The sequence below is a fragment of the Mytilus edulis genome, chromosome 8, assembly GCF_963676685.1.
Source record: "Mytilus edulis chromosome 8, xbMytEdul2.2, whole genome shotgun sequence".
Classification (NCBI taxonomy): Eukaryota; Metazoa; Mollusca; class Bivalvia; order Mytilida; family Mytilidae; genus Mytilus; species Mytilus edulis.
Window position 1 is genome coordinate 43,436,368 of NC_092351.1, and position 16,869 is coordinate 43,453,236.

At 32.7% G+C, this 16,869-nt stretch overlaps 1 protein-coding gene and 1 long non-coding RNA gene across 2 annotated transcripts in view; both read left to right on the plus strand.

Moving 5' to 3' along the window:
* The window catches only part of LOC139484106 (uncharacterized), a 121,759-nt gene that overhangs the window by 34,168 nt on the left and 70,722 nt on the right, over positions 1–16,869 (plus strand). The gene's annotated exons all lie outside the window — the stretch shown is intronic.
* Positions 3,639–4,425, plus strand: LOC139487016 (uncharacterized). Its single transcript, XR_011655716.1, has 2 exons — positions 3,639–3,728; positions 4,272–4,425. It is a non-coding gene; the product is annotated as an uncharacterized lncRNA (long non-coding RNA).

Sequence of the window (16,869 nt, forward strand, 5' to 3'; positions counted from 1 at the left end):
ACGATGATTAGAGACAGTGATCAAGTTGAATCTGATTGAAACTTTTTAATTTATTTTTCCGTTCCGTTCCGTTCCGCAAAGTACCAATTGCTCTGAGGAATTGGTATTTAACGGAAAAAACGGAAACAGATGTCTTTAATGTAATTAAAGCAGTATGATAAAAAAAATGTCTGACACCTCTTTTTGCATGAGTGGTATGTGTTTTAGATAGCATTTTCGACTTGATCAATAATAAAATAATTTAACACAAAGGCAGGTTACACAAAAAGTCTTTCTCCTTCCATCGGTAATCTATAATACTAAAATTACGAGGTCCAATTTGTCAGCCGTCATCACGTAAAAACGACGAATCAAAGAATTCAACTTTATATATAAATAATATAGTACTAAGGTGTAGATTAAAAATTACACCACTCCAGGCCCTTTTGTTTTCCACGTAATTAATATTGCCAATAATTAAGAAGTTCCGGGTCGAGTCCGATACCGGTACCAATAGTATATTCACCTGTTACCTATTACCTTATCTGTACGTTCCGCATCTGACAGGCGCACCAACAAACGGTGTATTCAGGATTAATATGCTATATACACGGGTCATAAATCACAGGTTTGACACTACCAAATTGTCGAATTGTTACCTATTGTACTATTTTAATCAGTAAGACTTTCTAAGATAACAATACGAATACTAAAAATCTGGACTAAAAATAAGGCGTATATATAGGTACAGTTTTCAATTTGTTAGCGGGCATGACGTAAAACAGCAAATCAAAGGATTCAACTTTATTTATAACTAATATAGGACAATGCTGTTGATAAAAAAAAATACTCCATTCCAGGACCTTTTGTTTTCAAAATAATTAATATTACCAATAATTGATAAGTTCCAGTTCGACGGGTTCAAACAGAAAAATTTGAAAGCAGAGAAAACTGGGTATCTTATAATCGGCATGACTTTATCAGATGACAATACTTATACTAAAATAATGCTTGCGCATAGTTATATACTTTAATTCAGTCACGGACCCGCGATATCACGGGTGTGTTCTAGTTATATTTTAAAAAAGAGGCCTTCAACAGCCCGTTCCGACGATGATTAGAGACAGTGATCAAGTTGAATCTGATTTAAACTTTTTAATTTATTTTTCCGTTCCGTTCCGTTCCGCAAAGTACCAATTGCTCTGAGGAATTGGTATTTAACGGAATCAACGGAAACAGACATCTATAATGTAATAAAAGCAGTATGATAAAAAAATGTCAGACCCTTCTTTTTTGAATGAGTGGTAAGTGTTTTAGATAGCATTTCGACTGGATCAATATTTAAATAAACAGCTGCGCCATGAGCGCATGATACGCCCGTCGTCTTGTGAAAAAACATTTTAATGTAAGTGCGGTTCTACCCACACATCAACCTATCTTAGAATGAAAATGACCTTTATTTTACACATGAGGAATGTCAGGGAATGAAACTGTACGTGTATTGCTTGGCCGCTCAAGTCCTCTTGATTTATAACGGATTAAGAAACAAATTGAAAACATGTAAGATTATTTGCAAAAGTAATTGCATACATTTAATTCACTGTCCGTGTCACTGCTAGTCATGATAGCCCTACGATACAAACATTTCACTAGATTTTTTCGGGACAAACTAACATGTAAATCAAAGAATTTCAAAGAAAACGTTGTCGGATAAGTCCGAAAATTAATAAGTGCGCTTAGACTAAGAATGTTTTAAGGGTTTTATCAAACGAAGTTATGGGAAAGAAAAGAACGAAAATAGAATGCTTTTTGATACACTCTTAAAAGGACCCTTAATGCATTCTTTGTGTAATCGTAAACTATGACTTACGAAGACTTTAAGAGAAGTTTCTTGTTACCGCGGGCCCCTGTATCATGAAAACCTATCTTAAGTTTCATTTAAGAGAAAACGCTTTACAAGAAGATTACGATGGTGATAAGAGAGTATCTGCAATCCCCTCGTGGGTTATCTTAACAATTTAACGGCTATCTTAGTATACACTTACGATAACTAGTTAAGATAGCCCTATTATCGACTTCGAAGTAACCGTCTTTGATTTCTAAGAGAATATTAGTATTTGCGGCAAAATCGGTATTAAAACTAAAGTCGTCTACTGTATGTGTTTAAAAGAATGCTAAAAATATACTATGATTCGTTTTTTGTTGCAGACTCTACATCCACTGTCAAGTAAAGCCCTGTTTAATGCTCCTTTCTGGCATAGATAATAAACGAATATTCAAGTTAATAAATTCTATTCTTCAAAAACACATCTACATGGAATGGTAACAATAAATCAAGAGAACAAATCAACTAACATATCATACAAATACGGAATGCAATCCGCAATACGAAAAACCCCATAACTGGTTAAGGCGAGATAACTCTCTTAAAAGGATGTTATCTTTACCAAACGTCTTGACCATACCAAACTGACATATAACACCTGTTCATTGATAATTTGTATTATTCTATGTATTTTTTGTGATTTTGTCCCATGTACATTTTACTTCATAACTCTTTATTAACATACTGTTTGTAGATTTTTTTTACTGATATGTAATAATACGTATCAGTATTACCACCGTAGGTATAGTGTCCGGTTGAGATCGGGTTTTTTCGAGAGCGTCCAGTTTTTTTCGAGAGATTATGACTAAAAATGTAAACAAACAGACATGTTTTCCTGTAACACGTAAAATAAATGCTTAAACTAAATTTACAAGATCAAACAAGTTAAGTAAGTATTTGTGATGAAAGGATGTTGCCAACCATACATACTTTGCAGTTAAAAAAGTTTGATTTGGCCTAATAATGCTTTTATGCCAAAATATAGAAAAAAGCAATTTCTATACACATACCAATGCAAATTTCAAAGAGCATGCACACATGATGTCTTTATATCCTTACATTTACATATGCTATAACAAAAGTTTTAGTTATTGTAATTAAAAGGCAATTTTAAGGGTATATTCATTTCCATCTGTTCAAGTTTTTTCGAGAGCAGTTCGGGTTTTTTCGAGAACAGTTCAGGTTTTTTCGAGAGATAAACCAATTTCTTACGGTTTAAAATGTGCAATTTAAGTACATTTGAGTTTAAAAACGAATGAAAAGTCATCGGTTCTTTCAAAGTTTATAACTAATGCATTACAGCAGTTTGATAATGTTGCATAAGCACATACATTTCATAAAAAAAAAACATAATTTATTTCTATATATTGTTGTATTGCATTATGAATTGCATGGACACCGGTATGCTTTATACCTATATTATTTGGATTAATCAAATCTACCTATGTCTATAGAAAAAAATGTTCACATCATGCATGATCACTGTATTCAAAGGACACTGGTTAACGTATGGTTAGATCAATCAAACATATTGCCATCCATGTTATTGAAATGACGGAACTAAGCTAGTGTACTGACTCGTCCGTAATTATTTCATGATGTTTCCGAAAGTTGACTTACATTTACTATCTTCTTTGTTACTTTCCCCTCTTTTGTAATTTCCCCTTATTTACATGCTCACGTAGTCCAAATAATTATGACGTCTTGAAAGGCTATTATAATTTTTTTCTTTGACGCCTTACAATGTAAGGCGTCAAAGAAAAAAATTATAATAGCCTTTCAAGACGTCATAATTATTTGGACTAATGCTCACGTTGATGATTCAGCATCATTTATTGATATATCTGCCAGATTCCGGCACAGTGTACGTTTATAGCATATTGACAATTTGAAGAACTGTTTATTGTAAACATATATAACATGTATTGTGTTTTGATGACGTATAAAACGTTGGATAAATGACAATGATGACAAATATGCCACTTCACCAGATTATTTGTTTTATTGTTTCACAACCGTTTGTTATTACTTGTAAACACACAGATACAACATTTACACTATAAAAATGTTCTATAAACATTCAATACCCTTTTAGGTAATTTTTGTATGATTCAAAGCACCCCCCTCATTTCGTTATTTTTAAAGTATGGAAAGCAATTCGTGTCATAATTTGCATACATAATGTTTGATACTTGTCGAGTTTTCAACACATTAAAAGCTGAACACACCAGTTTTGACTCACAGTTATGTTACAAACTTGATATATTGTTAATACATGTGTACTTGTATTTTTTATGTGAATGTATGGAACACAATTAGTGTCATAAGCCAACTTTGTATTTTTGTATGTTTTGGCAAATCTTTTTGATTGATAGGTTTTATATTGAGTTTTTATTTGTTCTTTCAGCTTTTTACCGTTTGATGTTCACGTTCAGTTTGGAGTTATACTTACCTGTCATCATTTGTAATCATTCATTGAACACCAGCATACCTTTGTTATTCATGCTACATTGTGTTAATAGAGTGGATTATATGACAATAAATAAAACGGTTATCTTTAATGAAGTCCATTATTTAATGCCCGCAAAGAATAGATGGGAGTCATTACAGCTAGCATGCTGATGTCCAGATTAACATATTGCATAGATCCAAATATACGTATATCGATATGGAATTTATGTGATTTAAAAAATCTACATTTTAGAGTGCCATGGATTTTAAGCTGAAACTATTCGTAATTTGAACAATCGTTTTGTGGGCACGGTCAAATTTGATTGATATTTAAGTACGCATTGCTTTTGCGCCAATTCTTAAAAGTTGTAGTTTTTCATTTGCGCCAAAAAATAAATATTGCTTCTGCGCCATTGTGCAGGTAAACTAATTAAAAAGTGAAAATATAGAAAATTTAAACAATATCTACGGACACACCAGCTGTCATCAGGAGATAGGAGAAAAAAAAAGATTCAGTGGCGGATCCAAGGGGGGGGGGGGGGTTCCGGGGGTGTGCACCCCCCCTTTATTTTTGCCGATCAATGCATTTGTATCGGGACATATGTTTTGCACCCCCCCCTTTGCCCTGGGTTACCTGGGTTAGCACCCCCTCTTTCGAAAATTCCTGCATCCGCCCCTGCAGATTAAATACGGAATGCACCTCTAGAACCGAAATTTCCCGCTGATATTATAGTAAGACCTTTGCCTATAGGTTTTGTAACAGAACAGACTTTTAGTTTTTATAAATACTTTGATTAACAGCAGTTATTATTGTGGTTTTATGACTTTTAAGGAGTTACCATTTTTTATAGTGCTTTGATAAATCCGAAAATGTTTTAACAATTTGCAAACATTTTTTTATTATAGTGTAAACCAGTGTTTAGTGCTCATATTTTTATGAAGATATATTTTAAACATATGTTTTAATATTTATGAGACCTTGTTTCTAATATAAAATTGAGAATGGAAATGGGGATCACTGTTTCTTATCATCTTCGGAGGCCCCTTTTTTAATTTATAATTACCAATGGAAGTAGAAAGACCTTTTGTCTAACCTGTCTTTGTGTTATTTTTTATACGTCCGTCAATTTTGACGGGACGTATTATGGTATACAAATGTCCAGTGTCCGTCCGTCCGTCCGTCCGTCTGTCCGTCTGTCTGGTGTAAACATGTCGCACCGTAACTTGAGAACGACTTATCCAAATTTTTTGAAACTTAACATAGTTGTTTCTTATGATGGTCAAATGATCTGTATACTTTTTTGTGAAAATAAGATTACAACTTTTTGAGTTATGGCACTTTGTAACTAAAACAGGGGTGTGTTTTTTTCACATGTCGCACCGTATCTCAAAAACGATTCTTGATTATGGCTTAAAACTTCAAAGGCTTCTTAGTTATATTAATCTTAATATATCTGTATACCTTTTGGTGATGATTCAAAATGTCATTTTTGAGTTATTGAGTATTTTGTAAAAAAAAAAAAAAGGGGGGTTTACATGTCGCACCATATCTCAAAACGATTTATGATTATTGCTTAAAACTTTACACACTTCTTTGTTATATTAATCTAAAGATCTGTATACTTTTTGGTGATGATTCATTTTTATATTTTCGAGTTATTGAGATTTTGTAAAAAAAAGAGGTTTTTTTCACATGTTGCGCTGTATCTCTATTGCTTAAAACTTAACAGGCTAATGTTGCGTCGGGTTTCCAAATACATCTTGTACAATCTTCCTATTGAGCGGGAATAAGGAATGAGTCAGGATATACTAAGCATGACATCCTGTACAACCCTGTGTTATTCATAAAAGATTTATGTTTTTTCACAAGACGACGGGCGTATCATGCGCTCATGGCGCAGCTGTTTATTTAAATATTGATCCAGTCGAAATGCTATCTAAAACACTTACCACTCATTCAAAAAAGAAGGGTCTGACTTGTTTTTATCATACTGCTTTTATTACATTATAGATGTCTGTTTCCGTTGATTCCGTTAAATACCAATTCCTCAGAGCAATTGGTACTTTGCGGAACGGAACGGAACGGAAAAATAAATTTAAAAGTTTAAATCAGATTCAACTTGATCACTGTCTCTAATCATCGTCGGAACGGGCTGTTGAATGCCTCTTTTTTAAAATATAATTACCGATGGAAGGAGAAAGACTTTTTGTGTAACCTGCCTTTGTGTTAATTTTTTTATTATTGATCAAGTCGAAAATGCTATCTAAAACACATACCACTCATGCAAAAAGAGTGTCAGACAATTTTTGTTATCATACTGCTTTAATTACATTAAAGATGTCTGTTTCCGTTTTTTCCGTTAAATACCAATTCCTCACAGCAATTGGTACTTTGCGGAACGGAACGGAACGGAAAAATAAATTTAAAAGTTTAAATCAGATTCAACTTGATCACTGTCTCTAATCATCGTCGGAACGGGCTGTTGAAGGCCTCTTTTTTAAAATATGATTACCGATGGAAGGAGAAAGACTTTTTGTGTAACCTGCCTTTGTGTTAAATTTTGTATTATTGATCAAGTCGAAAATGCTATCTAAAACACATACCACTCATGCAAAAAGAGGTGTCAGACATTTTTTTTTTATCATACTGCTTTAATTACATTAAAGATGTCTGTTTCCGTTTTTTCCGTTAAATACCAATTCCTCAGAGCAATTGGTACTTTGCGGAACGGAACGGAACGGAAAAATAAATTAAAAAGTTTAAATCAGATTCAACTTGATCACTGTCTCTAATCATCGTCGGAACGGGCTGTTGAAGGCCTCTTTTTTAAAATATAATTACCGATGGAAGGAGAAAGACTTTTTGTGTAACCTGCCTCTGTGTTAAATTTTTTATTATTGATCAAGTCGAAAATGCTATCTAAAACACATACCACTCATGCAAAAAGAGTGTCAGACATTTTTTGTTATCATACTGCTTTAATTACATTAAAGATGTCTGTTTCCGTTTTTTCCGTTAAATACCAATTCCTCAGAGCAATTGGTACTTTGCGGAACGGAACGGAACGGAAAAATAAATTTAAAAGTTTAAATCAGATTCAACTTGATCACTGTCTCTAATCATCGTCGGAACGGGCTGTTGAATGCCTCTTTTTTAAAATATAATTACCGATGGAAGGAGAAAGACTTTTTGTGTAACCTGCCTTTGTGTTAATTTTTTTATTATTGATCAAGTCGAAAATGCTATCTAAAACACATACCACTCATGCAAAAAGAGTGTCAGACAATTTTTGTTATCATACTGCTTTAATTACATTAAAGATGTCTGTTTCCGTTTTTTCCGTTAAATACCAATTCCTCACAGCAATTGGTACTTTGCGGAACGGAACGGAACGGAAAAATAAATTTAAAAGTTTAAATCAGATTCAACTTGATCACTGTCTCTAATCATCGTCGGAACGGGCTGTTGAAGGCCTCTTTTTTAAAATATGATTACCGATGGAAGGAGAAAGACTTTTTGTGTAACCTGCCTTTGTGTTAAATTTTGTATTATTGATCAAGTCGAAAATGCTATCTAAAACACATACCACTCATGCAAAAAGAGGTGTCAGACATTTTTTTTTTATCATACTGCTTTAATTACATTAAAGATGTCTGTTTCCGTTTTTTCCGTTAAATACCAATTCCTCAGAGCAATTGGTACTTTGCGGAACGGAACGGAACGGAAAAATAAATTAAAAAGTTTAAATCAGATTCAACTTGATCACTGTCTCTAATCATCGTCGGAACGGGCTGTTGAAGGCCTCTTTTTTAAAATATAATTACCGATGGAAGGAGAAAGACTTTTTGTGTAACCTGCCTCTGTGTTAAATTTTTTATTATTGATCAAGTCGAAAATGCTATCTAAAACACATACCACTCATGCAAAAAGAGTGTCAGACAATTTTTGTTATCATACTGCTTTAATTACATTAAAGATGTCTGTTTCCGTTTTTTCCGTTAAATACCAATTCCTCAGAGCAATTGGTACTTTGCGGAACGGAACGGAACGGAAAAATAAATTTAAAAGTTTAAATCAGATTCAACTTGATCACTGTCTCTAATCATCGTCGGAACGGGCTGTTGAATGCCTCTTTTTTAAAATATAATTACCGATGGAAGGAGAAAGACTTTTTGTGATAATTTTTTTATTATTGATCAAGTCGAAAATGCTATCTAAAACACATACCACTCATGCAAAAAGAGGTGTCAGACATTTTTTTTTATCATACTGCTTTAATTACATTAAAGATGTCTGTTTCCGTTTTTTCCGTTAAATACCAATTCCTCAGAGCAATTGGTACTTTGCGGAACGGAACGGAACGGAAAAATAAATTAAAAAGTTTAAATCAGATTCAACTTGATCACTGTCTCTAATCATCGTCGGAACGGGCTGTTGAAGGCCTCTTTTTTTAAATATGATTACCGATGGAAGGAGAAAGACTTTTTGTGTAACCTGCCTTTGTGTTAAATTTTGTATTATTGATCAAGTCGAAAATGCTATCTAAAACACATACCACTCATGCAAAAAGAGTGTCAGACAATTTTTGTTATCATACTGCTTTTATTACATTAAAGATGTCTGTTTCCGTTTTTTCCGTTAAATACCAATTCCTCAGAGCAATTGGTACTTTGCGGAACGGAACGGAAAAATAAATTAAAAAGTTTAAATCAGATTCAACTTGATCACTGTCTCTAATCATCGTCGGAACGGGCTGTTGAAGGCATCTTTTTTAAAATATAATTACCGATGGAAGGAGAAAGACTTTTTGTGTAACCTGCCTTTGTGTTAAATTTTGTATTATTGATCAAGTCGAAAATGCTATCTAAAACACATACCACTCATGCAAAAAGAGGTGTCAGACATTTTTTTTTATCATACTGCTTTAATTACATTAAAGATGTCTGTTTCCGTTTTTTCCGTTAAATACCAATTCCTCAGAGCAATTGGTACTTTGCGGAACGGAACGGAACGGAAAAATAAATTAAAAAGTTTAAATCAGATTCAACTTGATCACTGTCTCTAATCATCGTCGGAACGGGCTGTTGAAGGCCTCTTTTTTAAAATATAATTACCGATGGAAGGAGAAAGACTTTTTGTGTAACCTGCCTTTGTGTTAAATTTTGTATTATTGATCAAGTCGAACATGCTATCTAAAACACATACCACTCACGCAAAAAGAGGTGTCAGACAATTTTTGTTATCATACTGCTTTAATTACATTAAAGATGTCTGTTTCCGTTTTTTCCGTTAAATACCAATTCCTCAGAGCAATTGGTACTTTGCGGAACGGAACGGAACGGAAAAATAAATTAAAAAGTTTAAATCAGATTCAACTTGATCACTGTCTCTAATCATCGTCGGAACGGGCTGTTGAAGGCCTCTTTTTTAAAATATAATTACCGATGGAAGGAGAAAGACTTTTTGTGTAACCTGCCTCTGTGTTAAATTTTTTATTTTTGATCAAGTCGAAAATGCTATCTAAAACACATACCACTCATGCAAAAAGAGTGTCAGACAATTTTTGTTATCATACTGCTTTTATTACATTAAAGATGTCTGTTTCCGTTTTTTCCGTTAAATACCAATTCCTCAGAGCAATTGGTACTTTGCGGAACGGAACGGAACGGAAAAATAAATTAAAAAGTTTAAATCAGATTCAACTTGATCACTGTCTCTAATCATCGTCGGAACGGGCTGTTGAAGGCCTCTTTTTTAAAATATAATTACCGATGGAAGGAGAAAGACTTTTTGTGTAACCTGCCTCTGTGTTAAATTTTTTATTATTGATCAAGTCGAAAATGCTATCTAAAACACATACCACTCATGCAAAAAGAGTGTCAGACAATTTTTGTTATCATACTGCTTTTATTACATTAAAGATGTCTGTTTCCGTTTTTTCCGTTAAATACCAATTCCTCAGAGCAATTGGTACTTTGCGGAACGGAACGGAACGGAAAAATAAATTAAAAGATTTAATAAAGATTCAACTTGATCACTGTCTCTAATCATCGTCGGAACGGGCTGTTGAAGGCCTCTTTTTTAAGATATAATTACCGATGGAAGGCGAAAGACTTTTTGTGTAACCTGCCTTTGTGTTAAATTTTGTATTATTGATCAAGTCGAAAATGCTATCTAAAACACATACCACTCATGCAAAAAGAGGTGTCAGACAATTTTTGTTATCATACAGCTTTAATTACATTAAAGATGTCTGTTTCCGTTTTTTCCGTTAAATACCAATTCCTCAGAGCAATTGGTACTTTGCGGAACGGAACGGAACGGAAAAATAAATTAATAAGTTTAAATCAGATTCAACTTGATCACTGTCTCTAATCAAGGACGACGTGAGGTCAGTCTAGATATCATAATGCATGACTTGCAAATGCGTTAATTTCATGATAATTTATCAGGACAATCCGACATATTCATCTACAGAGTATTTCCCGATGTTATACATTATTACACATTTCACCTGTGAAGATGAGATTTAGTATACATTTGTGCTATTTGTATATGGAAAACCGTAAAACACAGAAATTTTAAAGTTTGTTTTGTTTTAAAGATTTTTCGAAATTTTGATAAATGCCCCCTTTGGATACCTTAAATGAAATTCTTTTCCGTTCCGTTCCGTTCCGTTCCGTTCCGTAAAGTACCAATAGCCAATATAAGCAAGTGTGACAAACCAATCACAAAGGAGTAGGTCCAGTAAAACCCCCTTTTGGCCCCAAAATATAGCAGTTTACAAAATTGTTAAAATGTAAACCTTTAGTTATTTATTGGACAGTAGAAAGCTTCTGCTACATTTTACATAAATATGGGCTGTTTTTGACAATACAATGCACATATATCCGGTACTAGCACCATTAAGTCATGCTAAATTACTGAAATCCTCATAATTCTGGCATTTTAGTTAAATTTTAGACGGTTTTCGTGTAAAACGAAAGTGGCCGCATTCGTGTTCATCCTTAATATTGAAATGTAAGTTGTATTTTATGATAATACATAACAAATATAAAGGTTGAGGATGAACACGGATGCGGCCACTTTCATTTTTACCAAAAATCATCTGAAAAGTGACATTTTCGGCATATTAGGTAGATTTTTCATATTTGAGATTGAATCGGATCGTTTTTAATGACTAAATCTGTTAAAATCTTTCACATAAACTAATTAATTCAAATAAAATAGACACTTAAGTGTTTAAAAAGTGGTCAAAATCTTTCGTCAGATGAACCTGAAATTTGAGGCCAAAATCGGTCCTTACCGGACCTACTCCTTTGTTGTTTTGGATTATTCATGGTTGACTAGTTCTATATTAACCAGTGACACGTGTCCTAATTTTTAAGAAAAGGGACAGAAAAAGTATTTAACAAAAATAACCGGTTTTTCAAAACTATATTTTCAAAATGCACTGCATAATTTAAACAGCTTTAAAGTGTTTCATTTTATTTTATGTTTGTGTCAATGTTCATGACTTACGAGTATTATATTTCTTGTGAAATTGATAGATGAGCGGTTTTTATAACTACCGAACAAAAGAATATAGCGTAAACGTCAATTAATGGACAAGCAACCCAACGAGAAAAATAAAATTTAAGAGGCATCTACATGTACATGACTTTTTTATTGTATAACTAGTTTGGAGTTAGAGAAATCATTCAATGCCATATGATTCTATTCAGATTTGTATGTTTTTCGATTTACGAATAAGTCAATAAGATAAAAAAGTAATTGAAGCCAAAAAAAAAGGTACATGAAATAACGTAATAACATAAGTTTACATAGACAATAATAGTGCATTGACTTGACATATCAACGATATAAGGATGAGGCTTAGAAACGGGGAAATGCGAGGCTGTGCCGAGCATTTTCCCCGTTTCGGGCCGAATCCTTATATCGTTGATATGTCAAGTCAATGCACTATTATTGTCTTTATACTGCAATCTAAAAAAACAAACATTTTCAATCGTTGTTTTAATTTATTGTGTTAATGTTATTTTTTTTATTTAAATATTGGGAAAAATCCCCCTTTAAAAAGGCCTCATATCACACAGACGGAGAAATATAAAACACGATGAAATGTACATCATTACCGCAATCAATGGTGAACGAATTCGTTTCAGACTAAAATATCAACAATAAACATAAAACATAATGATTTATAGGTTGCAAACAAAAAAATATTAAAAAGTGAAATATATTTTCCCGAAAATTGCAAAAGAAACACGTTTGAGTCGTTAAACGCATCGTTGTTTACATTGAAAACAAGAACAGGTTGAAGAGGTCGTATGAATAATTAAACATAATTTCGACAATTTCTTTTTAAATATTCATCAGGAAAAGTGAAATCAGGTCAGTGACTGTATATGACATAGAAATATACGGTCAACGCATTTTGACTGCTCAAATAGAACGAGTGCAGTATAAATATACATATGTACCTAGTAGCATTTAATAAAACAACATTTGAACTTATTATTACCATTTTTTTTCAATTGTAATTTTATGTTTATGTATATATTTAATGTTACCTGATATGGAGTTCTTCTAAAAATAAAAATCATTTGAATGGATATTTCTGGTGTATATACATGTATCACACGTGCTATCTACATGTACAATATACGGAAATGACACGGCTGGGTATTATAAAGTTACTGAAGGAAGATTAATGTCAGGTGTATATCCCCGGACGAAGAATTTACTGGTGTGTCAAAACGTTTAAGTGTAATTTGTCATATTGTAAAGGTTTGAATCACGCTCGTCTTTTCTTTTTTTATAATATGAATTGCGCCAATAAATGGAATTTGACACATTCCCCATTTCCATTCTCTATTTTATTAATTGTGTTATAATAACCTCGAAACGATTAACCTATTTACACCTTCATGTAACATTAGAATACTGACTTCAACTGTTAAATAACTTTATAATTACTAAAATTACTAAAATTTGAAATTATGTACTTTAAGAAAGTCTCCTTCTGTATGCCATGTTTTTTGTGTCAATTCTATCATTCCATCAGGTCCTTAATGCACTATTTTGTTCTAAGTGCATGCACTAAGGAGGCGCTTTGTGGTATTTCTTCTTGTACCTTTAAATACCGGAAAAGACCTCCTCGGTGCACTAAGAACAAACATTTGAAAACAAGTCTATAATATTTGCGCAATTAAATGATTGTTTTATTGGCGCAAATAAATGCTGCAGTTTTTACAATAAAGTGATGCAAAAAAAGAATTGGCGTAATTAAGTTGTGGCGCAAATTAATTCTTTTTTAGCGAAACTGGATATCGACCTTCAAAACATTGTGTGTACACAAACGAAACAGTATTCATCTTTTACGCAGTCTAGCCGGAGAATAAAAGTTTTTGCAATTTGTGTAGGATTTCAATTTTAGAATGTAATGAACAAGTAAGAAGATCGTTAGAAACCTTAAGACGTTACGCACGATATTGCGTCCCAATTAGTAACGTCAAAATTTGACGTTTTACGTCGGTAATCGAGTATACTTTGTTCGTTTTGTTTGTAATCATTTTTGATCGATATGGTTACTTGAAAGTCTTGAATATGTATGAAATATTTCCTACTGGAAGTTACTCAAGCAAAAATAAACAATACAAAATAGGTATTTGGGTGAGAAAATAGTGCCTATAGTATATTATATAATGCGTTGGTCACCCGTTAAATCTAAGAAGAGAGGGAAGGCAGGAAGCAATTCATGTTGCTTAAATAACATAGTTTTTGTGTTTTGTGCTGTTATCTTTTATCTTTTTTTAAATGTTGTTGGTTTTTTTTTGTGTTTTTTTTGGGGGGGGGAGGGTGTGTGTGTGATGATGAGTGAAAGGATTTTAATGAAAAAAGACTTCTATTGTTTACAACGGAGTAATTAAATCAAGAAAGAGAATGATTGCGTGAAAAAATAATTATATTCATCTGATATGTTTACAAGCTTTGTATAATATCGAGGTGTAACTCCTCAGGTACAACAATTTTACTGCTTCCTTCAATTTCAGCACAAATGAACCGTATTGCAGATGAATAGCAAATCGCAGTTCTATGCTTCACAAGTTTGAAAATAAACGGTTGATCTTTTATTCTCTCGTAATATAGCCCTTTCACAACTTTAGAATCTTGGTTAAATGTATTTTACCTATTTATTGACAAATTACCATATGTTTTTTTTTTAATTTTTTATTTTAGATAATTATTCATTTTCTATTTGAGTTTAACTACTATTATATATTACAGTCTGTTCTCATCGTGGTTTCTATCAGCAGGCGCGGATCCAGAGGGGGGGGGGGTTGGGTTCCGGGGGTTGGAACCCCCCTCTTTTTTTTGGACGATCAATGCATTTGAATGGGGACATGTAATTGGAACAGTTATTGCAAATATTTTAACTTAAGGTCGCCTGATGTCCGGCTTCTCCTACCTATGATGGCAGGTCAATAAAATACAACAAATGTCGTTTATACATGTACATGATGTAGTGGAGTTTAACACCAAAACAAAGAACAAACTTTTTGAAATAATTTGAAAATACATATATGTATAGCGTCCCGAATCAAAAACGTTCAAAACGTAAGAAAATTGTTCAGTGGACAAACTTGCAAGACATTTGATTTGTTAAAAAACGAAGTCATTTCGACTTAACAGCTTATCAAAAAGTATGTTATCGTATTGTGGGGTGAAAGCACAATTACGCAAAAGCACTATTTGGTATGCTACAAATAGAATATTTAATATAATGACGTTGAAACTGACAGTGTTTTAGTAAAAAGCGGCGAAATTCGACATTGGACAATCTTGCAAGACATTTTCCCGAAGCCAATGCGTTTTTATTTGTGGTGCGAGTGCTGTAAAATTCCGGATTTGAAATGGTCTATCTAAGCACTTTTGTAGTAATGATTTATGAAAACAAAATTCTATATCATCTGATATTTTAAAAAGCGATAACTTTTGATAACTTACCATTTTCCGAAACCTGACCATGGCGAGGATTATTCATTTTTGAAAAAATCAGCTTTGACCGTTCCATCAACACAAAAAACAGCAATGTCATAATAAATTATATATAACGTTTATCATTCATGCGAATTTTCGCGGATTTGAAACTCTTTGTTAAACCACAAAAATTCCCGCAAAAGTTATTTTGCGAATAATTTGTTACGTCTGACACGCATATTTTTGACGTTTTGGCAACATTTGTATCATTATTTGAAACTATTATGAAAAGTTAAAGAATATTTTTTTTATATTTTTGGAAACTGTAATACCTGCCTAATCTATGGATATAAATTTCATAAAGCCGAACTATTTAGATTTCATAGAAGAGCTATTTATCAAATTGCTCTGTCGCATTTCAATGCATTGACGCAATAACGTGCTTAACGTCTAAGCGAATCGGAAAATGAGCTATGCACGATGAAAGGCAAAAGTTTGGTGCGTCGATAAAAAATTTCATAGATGCATGTGATAATTGTAAAATTTCAAGTCTTTAAATAACATCCATTTGTAGAACTGATTATTTCGATCCTTCAAATATGTGTAAAATAATAATAAAAAAATATGTTATTTAGTCTCTTTCATGTAAATACTGTAGATTTGTATTTGATCATCGATTGCAAACATAACGCCCAGTGACAAATATTTCATGTATTCGTACAAAGAACAAAACAACTTCTTTTAGAATACAATTGCTTGGTTATTTAAGGTAAATGATTTGCGACAGAATAAGTGAAACTTGGCCAGAAGCTTACCTCTATGATAAAGAAATAATATGAGGAAGGCGCTACCTTAAATGCCAGCTTTGTACTTAGACAATGTCCTAAATATAGATTAGGTTGTTGGTTGTTTAACGTCCAGTGGCAAATATTTCATGCATGTTCAGAACGAATGTCCTAGGCTACATTAATATATTGTTTATGTCTAAAATAAAATTATAAGTTCAGATGGAAAATGTGTAGGGAACGAACATTGAATTTTTAAGAAAAACTTGGAATTCGAAGAATATTTTAATATTTTGGACTTCAAAGACGCTATTGTTTTTTGTCGATTTAGAACGACTAATACTAAGCTGCCGATTGAAACAGGAAGATGGCAAAACGTGATCAGAGAAAACCGCGTTTGCAGTCTATGTAACAATCGACAAATAGGTGACGAATATCATTTTATTTTTGAATGCAATTTTTTCCATCAAAAATGCAAAGAGTTTTTAACTGAATATTTTACAAAACGGCAAAATACAGTTAAATTCTCTGAACTTATGTCAAGTACAAGAAAACCAGTTCTGAAGAATCTTTGTTCTTTTATAAAAAATATAAATACTAGTGTTTGTACTCCTGGCTTGTAACTTTTGTAACCTCTCTCGCTTGTTTTGTACATATTGTAAATATTTATTGTTGTATCTGTAATCTCTGTACCGATGTAATGCATTGGCTGTATGAGAATAAAGATATATAACTTGAAAAGGCATGAGGGGTAATGGTATTTTTCCTGAAAAAATTTTCTGATT